Source organism: Protopterus annectens, chromosome 3.part1 (genome assembly GCF_019279795.1).
Source record: "Protopterus annectens isolate FY-2018-M chromosome 3.part1, PAN1.0, whole genome shotgun sequence".
Lineage (NCBI taxonomy): Eukaryota > Metazoa > Chordata > Ceratodontiformes > Protopteridae > Protopterus > Protopterus annectens.
The window spans coordinates 944,531,100-944,555,237 of record NC_056732.1 but is presented as its reverse complement, the minus strand read 5'-3'; the positions used below and the strand labels follow the sequence as shown (position 1 = coordinate 944,555,237).

Here is a 24,138-nt window from a genome sequence, read left to right as displayed (position 1 = left end):
TCCCACTAATCCTTGTATAGTGGTTATACACCTTAACATATTTTAGAAAACTCTTTGAATTCATCCCATGATAACCTGGTCCCATCAAGCCAGTTCTGGGTAATATATAGTTTGACCAATAAAAATATATATAAGCACCTGATTTGCTGGGCCGCCATTCAAAGATTTCAAAAGATTCAAATATTCAAAGAAACGTTCTTGTCATTTAGGACCGCACAAGTGCAGCCTAAATGAAATTACAAATGTCAGCTCACAAGAGAAATGCAGTGCAAATAACATAGATACAGCGGTATCAAAGAATAACATAAGAAAATAACACGTATAACATGCAAGAGGTAGTTCACATTACATAAACACATTCAATACTCATTATCCAGTGATAAATAACCCACCACCAAAGCCTTACACTGCTAAGACAGAGAATAAATAGAGACGAGTGAATAGCAGCTGTTTGGTTACTGTATTGAACTTGTTAACCTTAGACGCTACTCAGTATAGCCAGCATATTGCATAATAGTAATGCTGACGGTAATTGCTCAGAACAGCAGAATTAAATGAAAAAGAGGCTTCAGTGTATCAGGTATTACTGTAGGTGCCCATATTAATAAGTCTCACAGCTGCAGGATACAAACTGTTCCTGAATCTGGTAGTCTTACAGCGGAAGCTGTGGTACCTCCTTCCAGACGCAAGTTGTGAGAACCAGTTGTAGGCTGGATGGGTTGAATCAGCAAGTATTTTATATGTTCTCTTTCTTGCTCTGTAAAGAAAAGCTCCTGAATTGAAGAGAAGTTTATGCCGAAGATTTTCTCCCCCACCCTCACCACCCTCTGTAGTTTCTTCTCAGCAGCTGTGCAGTTGTTGAACCATGCTATGAAGTTGCTAGTGGGGATGCTCTTGATAGCTCCCCCATAAAAAGTAATAAGAACAGACAGTGGGAGCCTGGCCTTTTTGAGCTTTCGCAGGAGATGAAGCCTCTGTTGAACCTTCTTGACTATATGGTTGGTGTTAGCAGCCCAGGAGAGGTTATCAGAAATGTGAAGGCCCTAAACCTGAAGATGAAAATGTTAATAAATGCTTTGAGTTGTGGCAGGCCCTCCAACAGGATATTAAATATATAACAACAACAAATAAATTAATTAAAGACTTTAAATTTCATGATAAAATTCTGTTATCCAACTATTGGGAAGAGAAAATTTTAGTGACAGACAAAAGTAATATGTTAAAAGCATTTGACTTGACTATAAAATCTACTTCTCTTCAAAAATTGATGTATACCCAGTTGATGATATGGAATAATGCATATTATACACGCCTTACCCTACATAACTTTAATGCTAAAAACTCTCCAACTTGTCCATACTGCAAAAATCAACCGGCTGATCTTCTTCATATGTTCTGGAGCTGTAAATGCATATATAAGCTTTGGAATTCCCTTAAGATTCAACTTCAGAAGATGGGTTACCAATGTATAACATTGTCATGGAAATTTACGATTTTACATATTCCTCCGAAAGAACTCCCTAGATCACAAAGTACCATATATATTAATATTTTTCTGTTAATGAAACTTTATATAGCCACTAATTGGTTAGACCCATCTAAAACATCTTGGGAAAACTAGAGTTTTGGCAACAAAGCATATATTAGCTCATAAACTACTCTTAAGTCCGAATAATAAAAACATTAATAACCCAAAAATTTGGGAACAGATATTTAATATTATATTAGCATAATACTCACATTTATATACTTGCTTGGAGAGAATTTTGTATTTAAACTGTATATTACTGGAAATGTTATTAACTACTTTTTGTTTTTTCTCTATTCTTAATGTTTTACATGGAAGCATTCTTGTAAATATTGTATATTTGTTTAGTGTGATAGTTAGTGATATTAGTTAGTAATCCTTTGTTTTATATTTTTTCTCTTAAAATTTTGTGTTTGTTTTTACTTGTGTATGAAAATAATTTAACAATAAAGATTTACTATGGAAAAAAAAAAAGAAATGTGAAGGCCCAGGAACTTGGCTATTTTGACTTTCTCTACTACCTCCCCTATCTTCATTCATTAATTTCATTCCTAGTGCAGGATAGCAATATGTGCCATTCAAGAAGCATGTGCTTGTTAAAAATGTCATGCATGTCAAGCACAGCCAATGTACTCAGTAATGGGAGTTACAGAGGAATGCATGCCAACAGAATTCAGTGATGGGAATTACAGGGGAATGGAAGCTGATAGTACTGAGTGATTGGAGGTACACAGGAACTGAAGCTCCTAGTACTCAGTGATTGGAGGTACAGGGGAATGGAAGCTGATAGTACTCAGTGATTGGAGGTACAGGGGAATGGAAGCTGATAGTACTCAATGATTGGAGGTACAGGAGAATGGAAGCTGATAGTACTGAGTGATTGGAGGTACACAGGAACTGAAGCTCCTAGTACTCAGTGATTGGAGGTACAGGGGAATGGAAGCTGATAGTACTGAGTGATTGGAGGTACACAGGAACTGAAGCTCCTAGTACTCAGTGATTGGAGGTACAGGGGAATGGAAGCTGATAGTACTGAGAGATTGGAGGTACACAGGAACTGAAGCTCCTAGTACTCAGTGATTGGAGGTACAGGGGAATGGAAGCTGATAGTACTGAGTGATTGGAGGTACAGGGGAATGGAAGCTGATAGTACTGAGTGATTGGAGGTACACAGGAACTGAAGCTCCTAGTACTCAGTGATTGGAGGTACAGGGGAATGGAAGCTGATAGTACTCAGTGATTGAAGGTACAGGGGAATGGAAGCTGATAGTACTGAGTGATTGGAGGTACAGAGGAATGGAGACATATAGCACTCAGTGATGGCAGGTAAAAGGGAAAGACAATTGACAATTTATTGAAATATTCTTCTAGGAAAATATTCTTTTTCAGCGGACCTTTCTCCTGATGGAAGCTATAAAAGGTTTAATACCGAGTACTGTATGAGGACATCCAATGTCACATGCCAAAGTGTGACTGCTACCACCACAGCCACCAATATTTGTTATGCTAGAAATTTGAGAAAGAGAAGAATGTGTATTCAACACTTAAATGGTTGATAGTTTTGGTCGGTTTACTCCTGTCATCTCACTATGGCTGAAAATCAGGGGCTTGATTTAAGAAAGCCAATCATTAACTGCAACTGTTATCCAAGGTTAACAGCAAGCAAAAATGGCTGATAATGATTAAAAAATGGAACACTGAGTACATGCATACATAAATGCATACAAATATTTCAAGCAAGGGCAATAATGACCTTCTTGCCTATCAATATACAAAACAGTTGTTTCCATAAAAGTGCCCAGGCTCTTCTTAAAAATATTTAAACTAGTGCTTGGTTTGATGTAGTTTGCTAGGCTGTTCCATGCATTAGCTGCTCTCTCAGAAAGCCAATTGAGAGTTTCTCATTCCTGTAGAATCTTCTACACAGGTTGCCTAATGATTCTCTACTATTGTTTGATAACCCCAAACATTCCCAGAGATAGTTGTCTCTAAATGCCCTATATACCCGAATAAGATCTCATCTTAAATGTATATAAGAGACACTGTACAAGTTCAGATATTTTAGTCCTTCATAAAAACTTAAATGTTGACATGCTCTTTATATGTAGCCTTTTCAGGCTGTTTGTGTGTAGCACTACCTGCTGCCATAATTCATTATGCACAAAACATACTGCCCGACAGCAGCAGCAAGACTGAGCTTTACTTATGGTTTGGTACTGCATGTAAATATAGCTAGTGAACAAATACCAGTTCTGTGCACACAGGGCACAGTAGACATCTTTAAGATATTGTTAGAGCTACTCACTGAATCTAAATCAGTTTTCATTAACTACTCAGCTTTATTAAAATTTGAAGTATTAAAAGTTCCTTACCTATCTATGAACCAAGCTACACCACTGCTATGCCCACTCTCCGACAACTAATGTCAAGAATGTATTACATTATCAGAATAATGTCATCCACAGTCTAGAAGATCTCTGCATTGCTTAACTAATTCTTTTCTGGCCTTCATCTGAAGCAAGTTCTGTTTGTATTTACAAACTATGGTTTATTCCTAAGCATTCTAGCTCAGGATCAGTTTCCGGTGTGGATGGTAAGCCCTTAGCAACTCACTGGAGGAAATGGATAAACTGTATTCAGCATGGTATATGCTCTTGGATGAGACTACAATAGGGAGGTGTGATGATGTGATAAATCCATTAAGGACAGAGTAGCATGCATTTACTAAATGGCATGCTATATATTTGTACTTTTGTTTAATAACATCCTAATCAAAACTCGCGACAAGTCCATTTCTTAGTTTCAATGCCTGAGAAGCAAACAGTCAGATGCTGGATCTACAAAGAAAAAGCAAGGGACTGTTGTGATTCTTTTCTTTACTGCATAAGTTCAGTTCTCAAACAGTATATATATTTGCTGCAAAGTACTACATAACTCGAAGAGCAGTACTTACTCTGCTTATATTTCAAAAATTTCTCCATAAACCTTAATGTATTACAATGAATGAAATATATGAAGCTGAATAAACTTAACATGTCTAGAAGTTCTGAAAAATAAGATCGTGCATAGAAGTTTTAGGATGGTGGTTTTATTACTGGAACTGAGCTGGAACTTGAGAATGTATTCACTGAGAAATATTTACTGCTGATACCTCCTGCTGCATTATCATCTGCATTTGCAAGTTCACAGACAAAGAAAGTCTTAGCAACATAATTTCTCTTTCAAAGACTTTGAATTATATTTTGTATACCTAGCCCTTAGGTACAGAAGCCATGTTAGGAATGAATACACAGGAAGAAAAAGACCAGCAGCAAAAGACTGACAGGTAAAGGGCAACGATTTATGGCAATACTAAAGTAAAAGTGATAGCCAGTTTAAATGTAGTTAAGTGCTAATCCTCAGGATATCTCTCCAAGTTACTTTAATGCAACTACATAAAAATGAAGACAAGGAAAGTAAATGTTTAAAACTCAGTGGGCTGTGTTGATCCTCAAAGGCATGGACAAACCAATGTATTAAAACAGCGTGCTACTTTGTAATGAAGAATAAATATATAACAATCATGGGGATGGGCATTTGATAAAGAACCATGCATCTTACAGTGCTTTACACACACTCTGACCAGTATTTTTTGTGAATGCACTCTACTTTTGTATTGGCAGTATATCCAACAGAGCTCTGCTTAAATTTTAGCATCATAGACTATGCAGCTTGACATTCAATAAAAGTCTAACTGCCTGATATAACATTCCTTCAATACAGTAGCTTTCTCACAAAAGCAGGAGCCAATGTATTCCTAATCAAGGAAATAGTTCTGGAATTGGACTTCTAAAAGAGCTACAGCAAATGTGAAGAGTGTGTATAAAATGTGTGTATATTGTTAAGGATTAATACTTTCCGGCAAGTTCACCACTCTTCTGTTTGTCCTCTTTCGCAAATCTGAAAATGGTGGTTCACATGAATATTAAAATGTATTTTAATTCTAATTGTCTTATTAATTATTTTCACTTGTATTTTAACAGCACATCTGGGAAGTATTACACTTAAATTATTGAAATGGACAGAACAACCTCTGACACACAAACTGCATCTCCGCCCTGTTTTGACTTTCACTCCCCTAATACTATCACCAAAGTATATTACATTTCTAGAGAAAGCCTATCATGTAGTCTAATTAACCTGTGAACATTTGCAGGAGGACTGATGTAACTAGTTTCATGCACAGCATAAAAGGATGATCCATCAGGACCACATTCAGTGGTACTAATAGTACCATAAGACATGTTCAGTTATGTAAAGAAAAGATTAGCAGCCAAAGGCACTGGGCAAACCACTGGGATATTTGGGTTTGAATGATATCAGCCAGGATTCCTAGTAACTCCCATCACTGAATGCTGTCAGTCCTCATTCTCATGTAACTCCCATCACTGAGTGCTGTCAGCACCCAATTCCCATGTAACTCGCCCACTGACTGTTGTCAGCCCCCCATCCATCTGTAACTCCAATCACTGAATGTTGTGAGCCCTCATTTCCCTGAAATGCCCATCACTGAGTGTTATCAGCCCAAATTCCCCTGTAACTCACATCACTGAATGCTATCAACCCCCATTCCCCTGTAACTCCCATCACTGAATGCTACCAGCCCTCATCCCTCTGTAACTCCCATCACTGAATACTAATCAGCCCACATTTCTGTATTTCCCATCATGGAGTGCTATCAGCCCTCATTCCCCTGTAACTCCTGTCACTGAATGCTATCAACCCCCATTCCCCTGTAACTCCCATCACTGAATGCTACCAGCCCCCATCCCTCTGTAACTCCCATCACTGAATACTATCAGCCCACATTTCTGTACTTCCCATCATGGAGTGCTATCAGCCCTCATTCTCCTATAACTCCCATCACTGAATGCTATCAACCCCCATTCCCCTGTAACTCCCATCATTGAATGCTACCAGCCCTCATCCCTCTGTAACTCCCATCACTGAATACTATCAGCCCACATTTCTGTATTTCCCATCTTGGAGTGCTATCAGCCCTCATTCTCCTATAACTCCCATCACTGAATGCTATCAGTCTCCATTCCCCTGTAACTCCCATCATTAAATGCTATTAGACCCCATTCCTTATCCTCCCATCACTGGATGCTATCAGTCTCCATTCCCCTGTAACTCTCATCACTAAATTCTCTCAGCCCACATCCCTGTAACTTCTATCACTGAGTGCTGTCAGCCTCCATTCTCCTGTAACTCTAATCACTAAATTCTCTCAGCCCACATCCCTGTAACTTCCATCACTGAGTGCTATTAGCCGTCATTCCCTATATCTTCCAGCAGTGAGTGCTATTATCCCCTATTCCCATAACTCCAGTTATTGAATCCTATTAGCCCCATCCCTGTACCTCTCAATACTGAGTGTTATTAGCCCATTTTCCCTTAACTCCTATCATTAAATGCTATCAATCTCCATTCCCATAACTTCAGTCACTGAACGCTATCAATCACTATTCCCATAATTCCTATCATTGAATGCTATCAATCACCATTCTCATAACTTCCATCACTGAATGCTATCAATCGCCATTCCCATAACTCATATCACTGAATGCTATCAATTGCCATTCCCATAACTCCAGTCACTGAATGCTATCAATTGCCATTCCCATAACTCCAGTCACTGAATGCTATCAATTGCCATTCCCAAAACTCCAGTCACTGGATGCTATCAATTGCTATTCCCATAACTCCAGTCACTGAACGCTATCAATCACAATTCCTATAACTCCAGTCACTTAATGCTATCAGTCACCAGTCCCATAACTCCTATCACTGAATGCTCCAGCCACTATTCTTGTAACTCCTATCACCAAATAAGAAATTTATTCTACTAAACTTTAGAATTTTTTATAGGTCATTTAACATCCTACTGCTTCAAGTACAGCATTTATAAGCTAAGAAGCATGGTTATTGTGTAGGTCAAATAACACAGAAGGTGCCTCCATTTCAGTGGGTGCAAATGAAGCAGGGGTTATGTTCATTTCATTATGCAGAGTCAGCAGGATATAATTATTTAACATATCATTACATATTGGGGAAATAAGAAAACAATAACTCCTCACACTTTGTGCAATACCAAATAAGAGCAGGTAATTTTTTTGGCCAGGGAAATGGTAATAAGATACCATATGGCACTTGAATTGGGCCGACACACCAGTAACTCATAAAAAGAACTGAGTTGGTTGCATAGCAAAATGGATGGAGCTCCAGCTGTGATAGGGATGACTAGGGTTCCACTAGCGAGCCCATCACTTGAGTAGCCATCTTCGGGAGTAGGAACGGCAGTGGTATTGTACAGGATCACCTATTCACAGGGGAGTGAAAGAAGGCGATCATAAGCAGGGATGGCAGTTCTGGTGGCAATACCAGGGATATGCTTCCCATGCATGTCAGATATCAGGGGAATAAAGCAATGGATTTTATCAACTCTAATGGCCTTATGTATTGATGACTGCAAATGAAAACTTCCTATAGCTGACAGTATAACACTACACTGGGATGCCTCATTTTCCTTCTAGGCAATGGGTGGGATTCAGACTATGTCACAGGGAGTCAGGAATACTCTTGGCATCTGAGATCAAATAGAGTCAACGCTAGCAGCCAATATGGTCTGCTCCATAAGGATAAAAAAATAGAAAATAAAAAAATCTTCAAAAGTACCTATTGAAATGGCTATGCAGATGGTAGCCAAAATAATGTGTCCATTTTCTGTAACAACTATTGCTGCATATGGTAGATATTCCACTGTCTGCAAAGGCTGATAGTTATAAAGCATGATGCCTATGTTCAACTTAGGACTCTGTACTTGAGTAGTGACTGCTTTTAAATGTGTACTTTCCAGAACTTGTTCATTCAAGAGCCAGGTAGAAGATCTTAATTAGATGCACTTTCTACCAACTTATGCATGGGCAAGCAATATGTTCCACTGTGGTTAGGGCATGATTTCAAGCAAAACTCTATGTAAATAGCTTCAGACTTCTAAAGAGAGAAATATGCAACATATCTGAAAAAAAATACTATTGTGCTGTCCATAAAATGTGGCTGTGCATGTCTGATGCAAATGCCCCGCACATAATGTGGGCAGCTGTAAAGAGCTGCCTTCCTGCAGGGTGTATATGGTCCATAAGGTACTAGCAAAGAGTTTTGTGAGTGTGTGTGTGTATTTATCTTTGCTGATGTAGCCTTTCAAACTGTTGTATTCCTAAAAGTTTGTATTTATATATTTTTTGATTGTATGATGTTATTTGCTGATTTATGCATTTGCAGAATATATTTTCCAGGGGTACTGGGTTTTGTAAATGTGCCACAGATGAATGTCAGAACAGCTGCTGACATCTTATTCAACACTACTAAGCACTCATACATCCCTAGGTCCACACTAGTAGGCAGCTTCCAGAAGGGGGGCAACCCCCACACCCCACGTAAATTAAATATACCAACTACAAGATCCCACTACAGTGGAAAAAAATTTCCTAACCCCACTGTATCAATCCCCCTGCAGAAACATAGTAAAAAGTGTTTTTGGTAGTTTGGTGTTGTTATATATCATTATATGTGGAGGGGATATTATTTTCAAGTGATTTGTACTGTTAGATGTTATGAAATTCAATGTTATGGGTTTTAGATGTTTTGTGTTTTAGAAGTTCTGGTCTCAATGTTATGAAATTAGATGTTATGGGTTTTAGATGTTTTGAAGTGGACCCATTTGTAGTGATGCTTAAAGATATTGAAGCTTTACTGATTTTAACAGCATGTCATATTATTTATGGCAACACTAATTTTTATTATGCCTCATTTGGTGAAGACATAATATCACTGTGGAGTGTTAAGTACTTATTTAGTCATATCCTACTTCATCAAAATGCGATTTTTAAGATCTAGATTTGTGATGATGTGTTCGCAATGTTTAGTAGTTTGGATGTCCTTTTTATGACTCTGTATCTCACTGAAGAGAGGCATGGTGTTTCATTATGAACCCGCTATGTGAACTTTAGAGATTTATGCAATGTTGTAGAGGCTCTCCAAGTATTACAAATGTTTTTGACTAGTTTCCGTAGTTCTCTTAGGCGATAGATGTACTCAATGTATACCATTACAATTGAACTTTGCTTCTGCAATCAGGCTTTATTATAATCCTATCTTGAATAGTCTGTGGCCTGCTATTGTTGTCATGTTGTTTAGAACTAGGATCTATATGTAAGGTACATAATTTTTAAGTCAGAAATTTCATTAAAAGTTTTGGGAGTGTTAACATTTTAATGTGAAGTTTACATGCAAGTGCCTCAACAGCACTGTCTTAGGCAAGCTTTCTGACCTTAATTTCTTTGTTGAGCACTTGTTTAGAAATTGCACCACTATTTGTTTATCATACTAAAAAACAAATTTCTGCACCCTTAGTTCTCTCCCATCCTCCCCTGTATACGCATACAATTACTGCACCCTTAGTTCTCTCCCATCCTCCCCTGTATACGCATACAATTTCTGCACCCTTAGTTCTCTCCCATCCTCCCCTGTATACGCATACAATTTCTGCACCCTTAGTTCTCTCCCATCCTCCCTTGTATACGCATATTACTTCCAAAATCAGCAGAAGATCCAGAAAGGTTATGCTTCTTAGTTGCTATGTTACCACTGCTCAGCAAATCATGCACCCTGAAAATAACCCCTACATCAAGTATAAAGTTGTACTCTCTGATTAGACAACAAAAATTCAATGCTAATACACCTGCAAAGGAAGTGCCTTCTTTCCTCATCTGTCCTAATGCCTTCAGTAATCGTGACTCAGAATCTGTCCTTTTATGATATGGTGTCCTGTATACCCTTAGTCATGTTTCTCAATGGCTATGATGTATACATATCACTACAATGTTATTCCTCAGATTTAGCCTTGCTTCTTTATAAGGTCCCTTCTGGTGCATAACTTATTAACTACATAAACTAAGCCTATCCAATGATTTATATGAGGATTCTCTATCACTTACTATATAGGGCCTGGTATATAAAGACTTTCATTTATGCCCCTCTGCTAAGATTGTAAAGGCCAGGGCTATGAATTTTAAGGATGAGAAGTATGCCCTTAGTAAAGACTGTGCCTGGCCTGATACCCTGGCAGGCCAAGGCGAAATCTCACAGAAGGCTTTGCTTCTAGTCTCTACCCATTTTCCCTTTCTCATTGCCCAAGTTTATTAATGCCTTTAGCTTGTTAATTTCCTTTTTTGCAATAAAAACATGAGTTATTCATGTCAAGCAGTATGTTTGTTTGTGTCTTTTCGGCTTTTCCCGGTTAGGGGTCACCACAGCGAAACTCCGGTCCGCTAATGATTGGTAGTTGATTTTTATGTGCCGAGTTACCAGCCCTGACGTACAACCTTCAACAAAGGTACACCCATTCACGCATGTCTCCACGCAGAAGATGCTCTAGCTGAGAATCGAACCAGACAGCGTCTTACTGTGAGGCGACAAAGCTACCGCAGCACCACCACCGTGGATACTATACATATATATGTCTATTAATGAGCAGACTGTTTTTCCTAAGTAGAACACTGAGTACCCCACCACCACACATCTATTGGAACTGCTTTATGAACTTTAAGCTGGTAGCTTCCTCAGTTACTTTAGCAATGTGAAAATCACATAAATAGTCAGTTGTTCATGACTCTTCTTAAACCTTGAATGCAACCTGCATGAGACTGGAATAGATGCTTCACTGAATGCGCATATGAGGCATACCCAATCAGCAGAGCTATGCTATAGCAGTACCTGTTTCTAATGGAAAATCCAACAAAATGCCAGTCAGACTACCAGACAGGACAAGTCAAAATGTACTGATTTAGTGCTTGACCTTGACAGGTTACTCCAATGGTTAGTAATGTTCAATATCCATCATCCATGGACAATCACAAGACTTTGATACATTGGTATATTTTCATTTACTGATGCATCCCTTGAGACTACAGGTGTTCTATGCTCTGCTACATTCTCATTTACTGATGCACCTGCCGAAACTACAGATGATGTAGCAGTTGGTATTCCTCAGGATTGGGGAATCAACCCCCATGGGTGATGAATGAAAATCCTTCAACAGCAGGATATCAAAAGGCCCAGATATGCTACATTATTTTTATTTCTCTATCTGCTAATTCTTGTAGTATATTGGTCTCCCATTTTGCTTATGTCATGTTTATGCTGAGATTAAAAATGTATGAAAGTTCTCCTTAAAAGTACCATGCAGCTTGTCCCCTTATTCCTTCTCCACTATATCATAAGGCATATCATAGAACTTCCCTGGAGTAACTGGTTACTGTACAGCCCCTTCTCTTTCTTAATTCTGCTAGTCTGCATCACAGTTACAACTGCCACCACCATTTGGCATACATCCTAATACAACCCCCACTTGCCCCATTTTGGGTACCTGTCTAGGTCTGAGTCTGATGTTCTTCTCTTACAAAACTTCTATTTTAAATAAACCTTCCTTGCAATCACCTTGATCAACACTGAGATACCTAGCACAAAGAAAGGCTTATGGATCACCACTACGATTAGCACTGAAGTGGCCAAACTGACCATATTACTACTTGCAGTTGTTGTGCCTGCAACAGTGCCTGAAAACATTCTGCCACTCTACCTTTAGGCAACCTGTCCACTCCTCATAGCAGTACACTTCTGATATAGTGATCTAGGGTGTTTTGTTGTCCATATTGTCCCACGACATATGTTTTTTTGTCCTTTTTTAATAAACCTTTATTGTTGTTAAGGAAACATATTTACAACTATTTACATTTTCATAACGAGACATAATACCATCCAGTTTTTCATACATATTTCCATAAATCTTAACTATAAGAGCATTTATCTTCCCTCTACACTGCTACAACTTTTCACTTGAATTACAGAACTCTATGGTTGCCAGAGATCCTTCTAAACACCTTTCATTATAATGGACAGAAATCATACAGCACTCAGACATTATTTATTTATTCTAACTTTCAGAGTTCTTCACTTGAGGTGAATGATGGACATATCATTCAACTAAATCCCATTAAAGTCATCCCGAATCTCAACATCACTTAGCATTATAAATCTAGGACTCTCACTACCAGTACACACTATCTTCTGTAGCCTTTCTTGTAATCAATTCTTTCATTACTATTGCTTACTAGGTTCACTTATTTTTAATGTGGGGTTCCCTAACCTCTTTCCCGACCCCACCCCAGAAAAAAACACTACGTCAGCAATCAAAAACCATGCCATTATTTTGACATCTAACAGCAGAGTGATGAAAACTCCACCCAATATTCCCCAAGCCATTCAACTTCTTTAGCGCATAGCATTTCACTGTCTATTTACCATCTTCATACAGAAATATATGTTCCAGTTTCTAAATGTGTTATACTTATTGCAGTAGCAATTTACAACTCAGTCCGTTGGGCAATATCTTAATATATAACATCTATTTCATGCACAATTTCATCTACACTCAAGTTTCATTTACTTTACATACCTTAACAATTAGTATTTTACTTTTGTTTTAATTCAAAATATCATCTCATCTACCTATCAACATAACACACAGGGGATATGGACAATTATTATCAGCTCCTTAATCAAACAGACATTTGATTCCACATACCTATCTTATTCAGTCAATAAAATAAAATTAGCATTACTGGAAATCTCGTTTGATAGCAGGGATGTCTGTCACTTTCTCCTTACAATCAATCTCCACATGCTATGCCTTGCTCACAGGACTAAGTAAATTTAATAACATACTCATAATAATAAAAGAAGCAAGGTACTCATCCTGAAGTCAGGATACCTTTCTTCAATGAAACTTTACATTCCATAACCATATACCTTCCTCGCACATCATTTTGCATGGACTTCCAGCTTTCATGGTGCACATCTTGATACAGTGGAAGCAGCTTACCCAATACTACTTGAGGCTTGTACTAAAATATTATTAACATTTAACTACACTCACTGTACTAACTTAACATATACATTTATATATATATATCTATATATCTATCTATATATATATATATATATATATATAAAACAGACCATTTTCTAAAAAATTCTTAGAGACTTGGCAAACTGTACATCAGCACCCTGATTGTGGAGCAAATGTTCTCCAGCAGAGTATTAATATACAAGTAATGCCCACTGAAAAATTATGCCTGCATATCAAACTGCCATGGAGCTTGGACCGAAAAAAAAAAATAATGGCTATCATTATTTTACACTCGCTAAGCATCACTTCTTCTGTTCAGTGAATGTAAAATACATAAAAAAAAAAAAAAGTGTGTTGGGGGCTGGCATAATGGTTAAGGTGCTTACCTCACAAACAAGAGAGATGGGGTATGATTCTCACTGAGGGAAATTGATTAGGCTTGAAATGGTCCATGAGAGCAGCTAGCCTAGTACTTAACTATGAACCTATGAAGTCCTCCCAAGGCCTTTCCCTCAGTCGTATAGAAGCAGCTGTTAAGAGAGCTGGACGGGTTAGAGATCGGATGAATACTGAGGAGGCAGATTGCTAAATGATTCTAGTTTAGGATACAACAGGTTGTGGTGAGAGCGATGATGTCTGGAATAATGAAACTGACACCTGGCATACAGCAGGTATGACTAGTTTAGTGGGAGGCTGGCATACTGGTTAAGGTGTTTACTTTACAGACACAAGGTACAGGGTTTGATTCTCACATGGGCTTATTTGACTAGGCTTAACATAGCCCACAAGGGCAGCTAGCCTAGAACTAACCAATGAACAACCTATGTGTGTGTGTTTATGTCTGTGTGTGTGAGTGGCGTATGCATGCATGTGAGTGAAACCAAGATTGATTGAGATGTTATTTTACACTCGTTAAACTGCGCTTTTGATGTGAGTGTAAAAACTAAGTATAACAGAAAAAAGTGTGTGGGTGTATGCTTATGTTTCTGTGTGTGTGTGTGTGTGTGTGTGTGTATGTTTCTGTTTGTGTGTTTTTTTCTGTCTGTGTGTGAATACATACTTGCATGCATGAAAGCGAGGTGTGTATGAGTGAGAGAGAGTGAAGAGGAGAGAGTGATCGAGTAACAGCAGCACTGAGGAGGTTTATGTACATCTCACCTCTTTTATCAATTTAACTGGCTAAAACCTAAAATAAAGGGGAAACAAATGCTCAAAACAGGAACATGTTCCTCTTAAGAAAATCCCAAAGTTCCTTCAGTAGTAGGACTTGTTTTAGCATGCATCTTTCGGAAGTGCAAGTGTGTGTGTGTGTGTGTGTGTGTGTGTGTGTGTGTGTGTGTGTGTGTGTGAGAGAGAGAGAGACAGACGGAGAGACAGTGAGATGATGGACCACTGGCAGCAGCAGATAAGAAGTTTTCATACCTTTCAACCTTTTAGCTCAAGAAATCTAGATAAAGCCTGAAATAAAGGGGGAACAAAGGCTCAAAAATAGGAATATATTTTAAATGTCCTACTTATAAAAATTACAAATAAGTTAAATAACAGGATTTGTGTTAACATGAATTTTCTGAAGGAAATCTGAAAGGCAAATGTATGTCATTATTTAGTGATTTCAGTCCCCAATGATTGGCGAGAAAACAAACTTTAGCAGTAAGGAACCAAAAATAAAACAAATATTTAGATATTTAAAAAAATGATATATTTTGGATGAAAAATGTTTCTCCTAACACCATTTACATATACTACAGCAACTTTGAAAAATTAGACAAACTCTTATACATCAAATATATATATATATATATATATATATATATATATATATATATATATATATAAATAATATAGTAATAAAAAATATATAAACAAGTAAGTAAAACACAACAATTTTACAGACAGACCATTTTCCAAGCACAATAATGCCCTCTAGGGTGTGTTAATGTGTAATTAACACCCTTGCAGGGGTGTCAGAACACTTCTGTGTGGGTGATAATTACATATTAACATACACCCTGTCATATATTGCTTGCTTATTTCATGTAATTAACTTTGTCATGTTGTATTACATTTTCTCTAAAAGTTATTTCATATTGTTAAACTACACCAAGTGTGATAATATGTAATGAATTTCAATAAAATAATATGAACTTAAGTGCAAGCATTCAGCTCCTACATTAACACAGACCATATTGGCCTACAATTAATGCTTCCTCAGATTGCTATTCAGATGTATCATTTGCCTGTTCATAAGCATTCCAGAATCATTAAAGTTACAGCACACCACATATTTCCTAATTATACGACCCTCCATTAATATTCCAAAATGTGATTGGTCAGTGTGAACTTTGTAAATCAAAGACTTATACTAATGGAAAAAGGTCCGGTCACCTGGACTTTTTCCATTAGTATAAGTGTTCATAAGCATTCCAGAATCATTAAAGTTACAGCACACCACATATTTCCTAATTATACGACCCTCCATTAATATTCCAAAACGTGATTGGTCAGCGTGAACTTTGTAAATCCATGACTTATACTAATGGAAAAAGGTCCGGTCGCCCGGACTTTTTCCATTAGTATAAGTGTTTTTTTTTTTTTTTTACAGCAACGGAGAACGCAAGATCTCCGTTGATTTTAGAAACTGTCTCGCTATGTTAAAGGAGTTTAACATAGCGAGACAGCTTTAAAAAAAGCAACGGGGATCTTCCTTTCTCTGTTGCTTTTTTTAAAGCTGTCTCGCTATGTTAAAGGACACTTTGTAAAAAGCAACGGATATCTTGCTTTCTCCGTTGCTTCCACCCACAGCTCTGATGTACTGTGTAAGCATACGCATGTGCAGTACATCAGAACTGCCGCAGAATACCAGACAGCTGCGGAAGGGCAGCAGAGAGGCATTATACAATGCCATTATTTAAAAAAAGTAAGTATTTTTTTCTTAAATAATCCCCCAGATTTACTAATCTTCAGTGTAAGACTAGATTAGTCTTACACGGAAGTGCCAGTGTAAGAGTATGTTGGCAGAGCGCCATGCATATTAATGAGGGTGCACTGCCTCAACTCTAAAGCTTACACGGAGCGTGCATGAGTGTAGGGGGCGTGTCAGACTGACGAGCAGTCCAAAAATCCACGCCCCTGCAATGAAGAAATGCCACAATTTCAAGTTACATAAGCAAGTCCGCTCACAAGTGTACAATGTAACACTACACTCCCCCATATGTTAAACAACTTACAAAATTAAAAATAAAAATAATTTTTTTTTCTTCTGATATAGCTGCCCATATTTGTGAGGGTTTGCTCGGGTTTGCCCATTGCTTAGCTACAGTTAGCAGCTTAGACACCAGAAGAGGATAATAAGAAAAATATATGCAAATTAAGCAAAATAGCAATAGCGTAGTGGGGTACAGCCTTTGCACAAAGAGGAGGCATTCCCGGTTCGAGTCCCACTACTGCACATTCCATTTTCTGTGGGAAATCTGTATACAAAAATATTTCCTGACATTTTTTATGTATAAGTTTTGTAAAAAGCATTGAAATGTTAAATGTAGTAGTGAACGAATTATATATATATATATATATATATATATATATATATATATATATATATATATATATATGTATGAAAGTGAAATGGATATGCATTCTGAGGCATGAGTACCCTATTTTAAGCAATATAAAGCACTGCCAAATACATTTTACCATTATTGAGCATATTTAAATACAATTGCACATAGCTGCGTACCGCTCTAACCAGCACAACTGCAACATATTTGCTTGTAGCTGCACACCGCGCTAACCAGCACAACATCGAGCAACATTGAGCAACGTTGGGCAAAGTTGAGCAAAGTCGGTTAAACACGCTCACACCTGCTTTACTGTACCTTAACCAGTCAGGTCTGCCCAGCAGGAAAATAAAAAGCAGTGACAGGGCTCGAACTCAGGATACTGTGCACTATAGTCACAGTACTTAACCACTAAGCCATGACAGCATTTTACAAACATGCACTTTCAACAGACACATATCTATCAAAGGAATTTTAAACATTGCCAACATCAGCTAAGCAGGCGTGCCTACAGCTGAGTTTTTTCCAAAACTGGCCAATCACAAATAAATGTGGGAAATGAGGCATATTTAAGCTCCACAGGCAGGAATACTTGCTATAACTGGGTGTAGCTTCCTTCTGCAGTCAGCATGGCTGGTGTTGGTGAAGGCACTCGATTTAGAGCGCAACACTGGGGCATCCAGGAGTCCAAAGTAATGGTTTGGCTCCTTGTCCACAATCTTGAGGAAAGACTCCTGCGGGGCCAGTACCAGGGTACCCAATATAAAACGGAGGCCTGGAACAGTCTTGCCCATGATCTCACCAGTGCCACTGGTGTTCCTCAGACTGGTGAGCAGGTCAGGCACCATTAATCTGACCTGAATCAACATAGGGAGGATCAACTGGACCAGTGGATCCAGGAATCCCATATGATGCCTAATGCCCCAGTACTAAGTCGCCATTGTATTAAGTAGCTAAGAATTGCTATGCTTGTCTATACTATGGATAGGTATGTCGCAATATCACTGATTTACTTCACAGCTGCAGGTGTCCAGGCTATGAACCAGCAAGCCCATGAAGATAGGCTGTGTCATGAAGTAGGTTAGTAATTATTCTGTATGTAATGTTATATAAAATAAATGAAAGAGCCTTCAAAAAGTCTTTTAACCCAATAAATAAAGGTGTAATAATCCTTTAATAAATGTATGATTCATGGAGTGCGTCTGTGTCATTTTCTTTGATATGTTGTTGTACTGTTGCATTCTACAAATAGTAGTGTAGTATTAAGCAGTGTCAACCCACACTTGGGTAGGCCCATATAACGTGGATGAAGGGAGTGCCAGTATTTTGTATGCATATGTACAGCCCTCAACTGTTGGTTCATGGCCAGCATGTACAGGTTAATTTGGCACATGAGTAGCTTGGTATTGTGTTCCCCAGAAATGTCACTGTGCTGCCAGAAATGTAGGGAGCTGCTAACATATAACTGACACTTTCACCTGAACATATCTAAATAATTATATGAAAGTAGATCTGTCAGTGTACCATCTTAGCAGAAGTGTGTGTGAGCAACTCTCAAAATATGTTGCAGTAACATCTGCATCTTGGACAGTTTGTATGTAAGATACAGCTCATGTATATAATGATCTAGCAAAATCCAATTGCACAATATAAGGACATTGGGTAGTGTAATAATACATGTAAGGGACATATAACTGCAGTTAATAGGAATGTAGTGAAAACTAGAATGATATATAAGTTGTTAATTGAGCTATCTTTTCCCACCCTACTGTATGTGCATAAAAAATGCAATTCCACACCTCAGTCAGTATGTCTAATCTCAAAACATTTGTTGGGACATAGGTCCTATTGGTTTATAAATATTTGCATTTATTTCTATGCATGTGCCCTGTTAAAATACCACAATATTGGTGGCCTGTTGCCATCAATTCAATCTGCATGCTGTTGTAATGTCCATTATTGTTCTATATATGCATGCGTTATGCTTGCTTTTCAACTGTTGAAAATCTGGTGTGTTGGTTTAATGGGAATACTTCTGCATGCTGTTATAACTAATTGGGAATTCTGTTGACTGTTACTAACCCATATCTTTATTAAACTCTCCAAAACATAGTTCGTATGGGAAGGCTGGTCCCAGCGGACCCACCTGTCCCACCTCAGCTGGCCATGGCACCTGGCACCAGCAGATCTGGTGCCCAGCCTGGGACCTCCTCCTCCATTAGCCCTGTGCCACCTTCGGGTGGAAGCACTGCAGGTGATGGGGCTCGGCCCCCCCATGCAAGCGTGAGCGGAGGGGCACCTATCACCCTTTGAACGGTCCGGGCTGTGGTGCGTAGAGAGATTGAACATTCTGTTGCAGAACCTCTACGCCAGCTTGAGGCCCGAGTGGCGCAACTCCTGGGTCATACTGCCCCTCCTACACAGACCCCAGCACAGCCACCCTCTGGGCTGTGAAGGTGCAGTGGTGACTGCCCATGGGTGGGGACCTCAATCCCACTGTTTCCATCTGGGGGCTCATGCGCTTGCGATTTCCAAACATCCCTCCCCATCAAAGGTGTTCACCCACCACGTGTCATATACTGTCCCTGTATGCATCTTGTTTGTCTTGTCTGTTTACCTCCGTAACCTACCTCCCCAAATATACCTATTTCCCCTACCTCACATTCCACTCTCACCTGAAAAAAAGGGCAATCTGCTCCCAAAAAAAAATTACGCCCCATACATAGCTGCCCATTTTGCTCACATGTCCACTGGACACATGAAATGTTATTTAATTGGCATTACAACATACTTTGTTGTCCTCACCCCTCTCTCAGGGGTTGAAGGGTTCAAATCTACCTCCAAATGTATTGCATATGCACAGCTGTTGCTGTTGAAGAAATGGGCAGCTATGGATCTTCCCTACACCCATCCTGCACATCCCGAGCTATTTTCCATACTGTCTTTCCCTCTTTGTGCCCCTTTTTCACCACTTTCCTATCTCCCCAATTTTTTTTCTTTCAAAGAAATGAGTGCAGGGGTGAGTGGGAGTAAGCACTATTAAGCAGTAGTGAGTGGGTTTGCGTGGGTTTGCGCTTGTTTGCACTTGGCTAAGCAATTCGCAGCAATGTGCAAACCCGCGCAAACCCACGCAAACCCGTTTACAACTGCTTAAATGTGCCTTAGTCACTCTGTATGTGAGGGCCCTTGTTCTGCTCAGGAACAAAATAAAGCACCTCTGTAAGTCTCGAACCCCGGACCTTGCACACCCTACACTACATGAAGTACCACTAGGCCATGGTAGATATACATCACGTTGGTGCTTAAATAATTATATCATGCATCAGCATGAGTGAATGTAAAGGAAAATTAGGAATACCATACCACACAACTTATTCTGTGGATGTTGACAAACAGTTGTTGTGGGATTACATTACATGACTGTGATAAGAGAAGCAGCCATTCTAGCAGGAAATAATGTTACACTATCACTTTACAGCCCCACACAGTATCACAGCAGGACAAACACTGGCATATTTGTTTAGGGCAGAGGCCATACCTCCCAACTGTCCCTAATTTTCAGGGATGTCCCTGAATTTGGCACAAATTTTAGCTCTGTCCCTCTGAATCCCTCCTAAAACTACTGACTTTGGGCAGAAAGGTGGTGAATTACACTTAATGAATAATGACAATAATTAAGAGTTAGACACTTCTTTTACTTCAGAAAAGGTGTATTAATTCATATGCTCTGATTCTCTCAATATTTCAACTTAATGGCACTAATATTTTAAAGGTGTCCCTGATTGTCCCTGACTTTTTCTTGACTTTTCCCTGAGTCTGTTCAAATATGTACCTGATTGGTTGAGAGGTGTGGCAGAGGCAGAAACACAGAGGCATATCACCCTTTCTGCTGTTACACACTGTGCAAATAGCTTTGGATTTTCGGAAGCATATACTTATGTAGGAATACAACACTGAAATACAAATGGATGTAGCCATGTACTGGTAGCAACCAACTGTAAGAATGCCATTGCTCTATTGCTGAAAAAACCTGTGTGGTGCACAGACAAAAAATAACAGGCTATTATCTGGCTATCATGTGGATAGGTCCACAGTTGGGAGTTACACAGACAGACTACTTGCCTTGATAAACTAACATGTACACAGCAACCCTGTAAGTCCAGCAAGATAAAATCCACACAGTACTACTTACGCTCTCTGTACTTCTGCAACCCTACCCAAATGTAGAATATACCTGTGTGTGCAAGGTCTACCAAGGATGTAGGTAAGCATACTCACAGTACTGAAATGTGTCCAGTTTTTCTGAGCATCTCGTGCTAATGTCAACACTAAAAAAGCACAAACTGTTTAGATCTGAGTAAATGAATATTCACAGTATAGCAGTTCACAAACAATTATTGTGCCAAAGGAATACATCTCTATAATTAGCTTTGTATGGCAGTTAATTGTAACAGTTGAAAAGAAAGTGCATCTTTCCATGTATTTTAGGGTAGCATTTTGAGGGGTGAGTACATTTCTACACTGACAAGTGGGTACTGGAAGCAGCAACATTAGGTCTGAGTACAAAATGTAAATCTCTGGCTACACCCCTGGCTTCTGATATAAGAACTATACCAACCTTCTGTCTTAAACAATGATGTCCACACCAAACAAGGATGATCTCCATCTTGGAAAGCTGAAAGGGCCACGCCTACACGAGTCAGCAATTTATAGTACTGGGTTGCTATGACAGTGATTATTGCAATTACTACACAGCAGGCTGCATGCAATTAGCAAATGGTGTCCACTAATTGGTGCAGAGGCCATCACATGCTCATGTGCAAATTCCTACAAAAGCAGGCTGCAATCTCTGCCAACAAACTCAATCACTCTATTGCAGAGACTGACAGAGAGAGAGAGAGAGAGAGAGAGAGAGAGAGAGAGAGACAGAGAAAAGGAAAAGGAAATATTACCAAATTATACAAAGGAAAGGTATGTGACACATATGTATTTACTGGCATGTAGTAGATGTTATTGAAGAATAGTCTACATAATGTGAAACATTCATATGTGCCAGTAGTACTTCTTTATGCATAGATGTTCTGCTTAAATACTGCTATGGACAATACTGTGTGTAACTGTGGGCAGTGGGACATACCTGTGAAATGTGTAGCTCAGTATTAAATGTCAAAGATCTGATCCATGTTATCTGTGTTCTGTACATAGTGTAGCCAATGGCTGTTGGGGGATTAGCGCTGACATTATATAAACATGGGTGTGACAGAACAACACATGCATGATAGTTTTATTAAAGTGTAGCTTAGCATTGGCAACTGCTGTAGCAGTCTAGTATGCTTATCTAGCATCTGTTGACATATATATCCCCCTAATGTTAGTCTGTGTTCATATGTGACACCTGTTTGTGTTGCAGCAAGGACCAACAGTTCAGCTGTGAGGTCCAGGTACTTACAACAGTGTGGACGATGTGTGTGTATGCCACACATATGGAGAAATATATATGTGTCATATATATTCACATCTGTATATGTCCACAGAGCAGGGGACATATTGCAACTGTTTGCAAAGGGGGGAGATATATATGTTGGTGAAAGTTAGTATGCACATATTTGTATGTAGGTTTTATTGTGTGACAAACAAGACAGCATACAGTGCTGGTATATGACATGTGGTGGTTAAACACTGTGGGTGGTTTGTTCAGTTTGCAATGTTAAAGCCAGTAAGGCCTGCTAAATCTATCTGGGCTGTGAACACCTTCAATGCATTTATCACAAGACTGTGTGATTTTATTACATTACTGTATACCTTACATCCTTTGTATAATTGATATTCTCACTATGAAAGGTGAAATGTATATGTGCCTACATATATATATGTATATGTAGACAAATGGATGTGTATATGTATATGTATATATATATATATATATATATATATATATATATATATATATATATTTATATATACTCATACACACACCTACATCTACTTGTTGCAATAGATTCTCTGTACTGTTGACTTACTGTGATGGTCAATATGTTTGTGAATACGTCAAAGATATGTATCTGTGGGATAGCTTAGTGGGAAACTGTTTATGTTATGGTATTATGGATCCTTGCTTTAATCCTAGCAAAAGCTGTGTATTCTGTTGCTAGACATTACAAGTGCTATTGCATACAGTGTGATTAAGTCCCTTGGTTTTAACTAGGGTGTGGCATTGGAGGCTAAAGCACTAAATCTATGATTATAGATTGGTACCGATGTTGAATGCAAATCCTGTGTGTACTGTAATACTAATTGAAGCTCTGGGCCTGTACAGCAAAGTATGGTGTATGTCCACATTGCTTGCATCCACTGTTTTGTGTGGTCAATGTATTCATCACAGATTACATTTCTCAAGATTAAGGTTGTGTAAGTACTGACACACAGTACTGTATAGTACAGACTGAAAGCTTATCTGGGTTGTCATACCTTTGTGTCCTGTAATTATGTCTGATGTGTGTGTGGGTATGTCTGTAACATGTCCTTTGACATATGTGTGGTAATACATATAACTGCATATCAAGCAACATTCATAGTGTACTACAGCAGTATATGACCTATATTCCCAATTGTGCACATATTTTGGCCATGGGTTTGGCAGTAACAAGTTGTGTGGTATAATAATAATACATTTACTGGACCTTACACTGATTGTAATGGAGGATATATTTCTTTACACATCAGCTTGATGTATATCTGCTGTGGCTAGGTAGTTCATCATTTATTGCTGTGCAGAACATGGTTCATTAGATAGAGACTGAGCAAGGCACTTTCAAGCAGTTGTGGGGTGAGCAGTGATAGGTTCATAGGTTGGTACTGGGCTATCTGCCTGAAGGCATATATTAGCCCAGCCACATTGTGCGGTATTCACCTTCCCTTTAGTAGTTCCCTAGACCCTTGTACTAGCAGCTAGTACCCTTGGCCCCTATCTAGTAGTGCTGTTGGTGTGATCCCCGGTGTGAACTTTCTGTTACCCATCCACTCATCAAGGTTCCTCTTGAAGG

At 38.7% G+C, this 24,138-nt stretch overlaps 1 protein-coding gene across 1 annotated transcript in view; it reads right to left on the bottom strand.

The window, feature by feature from the left end:
- Positions 1 to 24,138, bottom strand: part of DOK6 (docking protein 6) — a 1,595,884-nt gene that overhangs the window by 285,598 nt on the left and 1,286,148 nt on the right. The gene's annotated exons all lie outside the window — the stretch shown is intronic.